Genomic DNA, 5,364 nt, shown 5'->3' with positions numbered 1-5,364 from the left:
CTAGGAGGATGTATATTTCAAGGTTTAATAGCAGATATACTTCGAGTTGTTTTATTTTACCGGAAATTTGTTAGCGCAGAGTTTTCAATTTTATAACTATGTAACGAGTGAGCCAAATGCTCGCTCATTACGCGCTAAAGCGTACGGCCGCCAAATAGGCGGCAAACCGCCGTACAGGGCACGGCCCCTGAGCGCCGGCAACCCGTCGAGCAGGCCCGGCGCGGCCGAAGACGCCCGAACATCGTAAGCATCGGAAGCATCGCGCAAGCACGCGAGCTTCCGGCCGACGATAGCCGAGCGGGCCGAAGGCGCCCGAAGTTGCCCAGCCGGGGGTATAAATATCGGCGACTGAACAGCCCGAGAGATCACTCGACCACCGGGCCACCGAAAGAAGACCTAGGAGGAAGACCAGAGAAGAGACACCGCGGAAACACCGTTCGCAATTTCCTACCGTCATCCACTGCTCCTAACCTACGGGTCGGCGAAGACCATCCCCGCCACGGAACTCGTGGTCACCCACCGCTCCTAACCTATGGGTCGGCGAAGACCGTCCCTGTCACGGAACTCATGGTCACCCACCGCTTCTTGCCTACGGGTCGGCGAGAACCCTCCCGTTAGGCGACACTCACGGCAGACGCCCGAACTACCGCGGACGACCAGAGCAGGAAGGGTTCCAAGGACCGGGCAACAAGCCCCTCGACCAACCTCCCAGTGAAGAACTAGCTACGAACCAGGCGTCCCCACCAGCAGCAGAAGGCCGCCACCAACCTAGTGGCAAACAGACCCACGGCCCGTAGATAATTGTAAATAGGCTGAGGGCAACACTCCAAATAATGAAGACATTACCACCAGATCTCACGACGTCCGCATTCACACACCCCTCCCACGAATCCTGGCACCGGCGAGCAGGCCTAGACAAGGCTAGGGGGCGAGGCGGGACAACATGCGATCCGTTACAACTAGAACGTCGGACACATCTGGGGAACGTTCTCAGATATAAACTCTGAACAGGAACGTGTAACCTAGATTTTTGCAACAGGGCACTGTTTTCTATTATTAAATTTTTCCGTCTTTGATTAAATCGCCTTTGATTTGACGCGGCCAGATGTGTCTGTTTCTTATGTTCATTGTTATACTAAGAGAATAGAGGAGAATAGAGTAGAAAAAGAATTTTTTAATTTTTCGGGGTCCGCAGAACGCGTAATAGTATTATAATGCAGTTTCCTCAAGAAAATATTAGGTGTACAAATGAATAATCCAATTTTTTCAACTACATTCAAGGTTTATTTTAAAAGAAAGTAAATTAAATTGTTCAATCAAAGTATTCGCCGTTGCTTTCTATAACTTTAAGCCATCTTTCAGGCAGCTGATGAATTTCATCTCGGAAAAATGTTACGTCTTTGGACACGATAAAGTCGTCAAGCTATTTTCGGATCTCATCTACTGATTGGAAGTGCATATCGGACAAGGCGTGTTGCATCGACCGGAACAAGGGATAATCGGATGGAGCAATGTCTGGTGAATACGCCGGGTGCTGTAAGACGTCCCAGCCAAGATTCATTATGGTGTCTTTTGTATTGGAAGCAACGTGTGACCTGGCGTTGTCATGCAACAATTTCACTGGACGTTCTCCTTTGCCAGTATACGGGCGTTTTCATTCCAATTTTTGCCTCAAGCAGATTAATCGACGTTGGTAGCAGTCCGCAGTAACTGTTTCACCCGGTTCCAATAACTCATAATAAAGCACGCCCTTGATATCCCACGAAATGCAGAGAAGAACCTTCTTTCCGAAGCGATTGGGTTTTGCGATCGATTTTGATAATTCGCCGGGATTTACCTATGACTTTCTGCGTTTCGGATTGTCATAGAGTATCCATTTTTCATTGTCCGTAATGACTTTCCACAAGAAAGACTTTCGACGCTGCTTATTGAGAAGAGAAAGACACGCTGCCACTCGTTGATTTTTGTTGGTTTCAGTGAGTTCATGCGGAACCCATTTTCCTCCTTTCCGAATCTTTCCCATCTCATGTAGGCGTTTGGAAATCGTTTGCTGCGTTACTCCCAACTATTCTGCAAGCTCTTTTTGTGTTTGTGCCGAATTCTCAGCGAGCAGTTGTTCCAAATCATCATTATCGCACTTCGGAGGGCCTCCAGGGCGTTGTTTGTCGATTAGACTGAAATTACCGCTTTTAAACCGCTTAAATCAAAATGCACACACATCGTACGATACAACACCTTCACCGAAAAAGGAACAAATCGATTCGTACGTTCTTGCAGCATTTTTTCCTTGTTCGAATTCGTAAAGAATGCGGTGTCGGATATGCACCTTACCTGTTGCCATTTTCGACTGTACTGAACTGAATACTTTTGAAGGTTATGTTGGGCCTTTCGCCAAACTATATGTTTTTTTAATGTTATTAATGTTATTAATGTTAATAACATTAATTTTAATGTTATTAATGTTAATTAATAAGCTATATGTCAACATTGCATAATCACAAAAGAGCGGGAAAATCTATTCATTTTAAAATTGATTTCATAACTGCTTAAAATAATTTGGATTATTCATTTGTACACCTAATACATCATTGTATCTCTGGAGAAGTGCTTCTAGACGGTTTGTTTGGTCCAGCGCCGTTGATTGTGGCGAATTGACGGATATACTATTAATTTGTTCTGAAACAGAGAACAATTGTGCGAAATCAATTTCGCATATAAATTGTGAGATCCAATCGCTCAAAAAGAGTGTCGTAATTTCCATTGACGACGTATAAGTTGAGTTTTCGAGTAGTGTTGCCAAGTATCACGTCGACTTGTAGATATCCCATATATCTCACACAGTGATGTGTATATCTAATAAATTGCCGATTTGTCGGTTTTAACGAAAATCGAGACATGATGGCACGCAATGTCTGAATGCTGATTATACTGCAGGGTGCTCTGCTATCGAGTTCCATCTGTACACTATGTCCTCCAATCTTTACAGTTAGCATCGGTCGATCATGAGGTCTGAGTGTTCGACTTAGTCTGTTTAATTTTTGTATCCTATCGATCCATGCGGCTATTTCTACTACTTGTTTCGCTATTTGTTTCTCGGATCTACAAATTTTTGCGATGTGTCCCCATTTTCCGCAGTTATGGCATTCTGCGTCAAAAAATTTACACTCTTTCCGACTATGCTGGCCTCCGCAATTACGACAAATCTGGCGTGAATTTGAATTTGTTCGCGTGGGTTTCCGCGTTATATTCGATGAGAGTTGTCGCGATGGATTGCGCATTGTAGGTCGTTCATGAGAAACTTCCTTGCTTTTTCTAAATTGCAGTCGAGATGTATGTTGTAGCAAATTCGCTGGTTCCGGGGATGCGAGCGATGAAGACGGTTTGACTTCGTCCGCAGTATTACGCGTTGCTTCAAGTGCGTGTGCAATTTCATAGGCTTCTGTAAATGTACTCGGCTTTTTTTATATTATTACGTTGCACATTTCACGCAATTATACATCGTAAAGCATTTGTTCGATGAGCATTCTGTCTACAAAATCGTCATACTCACAGTGGGCAGTACTTTGTTTAAGGCGTAAAGCGAAATTAGCTATTGACTCACCTTTGTGCTGGATTATCTGACGAAATTTCGCTCTCAGCATATTTGTTCTTTGGGCGGTCGAAATGGTCAATAAGCGTACGTTTAATCTCTTCATATTCAAGTCCTTCTGGTAGATGTGGAGTAATTAAAAATTTAAGGACATTATGTGTATGTGTGTGTGTGTGTGTTCAATTTAGTACCCATGTACCAGGTGTGTCGGTAATTCCTTTCCGGTCTTTTCGCTAAAGAAAACACGTTATTTACAATGGATAGTTAAAATATATTTATTCAAAGTATTGGCCATTTGATTCTATACATTTTGCCCATCTCTCAGGCAATTTATGGATGCCATTCCAAAATAACTGTTTCTCCTTTGAGCTAAACCATTCATCGAGCCATTTTTTAACTTCTTCGAAATCGGCGAAGTACTGCTGTGCAAGCGCGTGCCCCATCGATGCGAAAAGGTGGTAGTCGGATGGAGCCAGGTCTGGAGAATACGGCGGGTGCGATAAAACTTCCCATCCAAGTGATTTCAACACTTCTTTGACTGGTTTTGCTGTATGAGATGGCGCGTTGTCATGCTGCAAAATCACCTTATCATGTCTTTGAGCGTATTGTGGACGTTTTTCGATCAATGCACAGTTCAAATTGATCATTTGTTGTTGGTAGCAATTAGTATTAACTGTTTCTCCAGGTTTCAACAGTTCATAATATACGATACCAACCTGGTCCCACCAGACACAGAGCATGGTCTTGCGACCAAAGCGATTTGGCCTTGCAGTTGATGGGCCGCCTTCGCCAGGTGATAACCATGATTTTTTTCGCTTGGGATTTTCGAAATAAATCCATTTTTCATCACCCGTTACTATTCGATGCAGAAATGACTTCCTTTCATACCTTTGAAGCAGCATTTCACTGACGATTTTTCGATTTTCCAATTGCCTATCATTCAATTCATGTGGCACCCATCTTCCCATTTTTGGATCTTTCCCATCGCTTGTAATCGTTCACAAATTGCTACTCGGCTCACATTCAACTTTCCTGCCAATCGTTTTTGAGTTTGTGTTGGGTCTTCATCCAATAACTCCTGCAATTCCGCATCTTCAAACGTTTTCGGCCTACCAGGACGTTTTTTGTCTTGAACGTTGAAATCACCACATTTGAATTGTCAAAACCACATTTCACATGTTCTTATGGTTGGAGCATGCTCACCGTAAGTCTCTACCAGCAGACGATGACTTTCAGCGGCTTTTTTCTTTTGATTAAACAAGAAAAGTAATGCGTGCCGCAAATGCACGTTTTCAGGCACAAAACTCGACATTTAAAAAAAGTTATTAATCTATAACGCTGTTATTTTGGCGGAACGTAACTTGTGTAGTTTTGAGGTTAATGTCAGTAGAATAAAATGACATATGTATCAAATCATAACATTGCATACTTATGGCTAGTGACATCTGTTACAAAAACCGGAAAGTAATTACTGACATACCTGGTATACTCGCGCTTATTTAGCATGATGCTCTAAAGGAATGGTATTTAACTCTAACGCCCACTCAAAGTGTTTGAAGTAGTCGGCAACAGTTGTCGATTCCGATGATCGGTATTCCGTCATGGTAAAATATGATAGTCTCGATGTCCCCATCGGTGTTCTTGTCGTTCTTGCCGTGTCCTGAGCAACGTTGGCTACGGATGCTTGGATTACGTTTGCAAATATATTCGTAATTGCTTGCATCAGTTCCGTTGGCAACTCCATAATGTTTCGCTTCACTATTTTCTCTACGGGC

The sequence above is a fragment of the Harpegnathos saltator genome, unplaced genomic scaffold, assembly GCF_003227715.2.
Source record: "Harpegnathos saltator strain DR-91 unplaced genomic scaffold, Hsal_v8.6 scaffold136, whole genome shotgun sequence".
Classification (NCBI taxonomy): domain Eukaryota; kingdom Metazoa; phylum Arthropoda; class Insecta; order Hymenoptera; family Formicidae; genus Harpegnathos; species Harpegnathos saltator.
The sequence above is the reverse complement of the archived record's forward strand: the minus strand, read 5'-3'. Positions refer to the sequence as shown.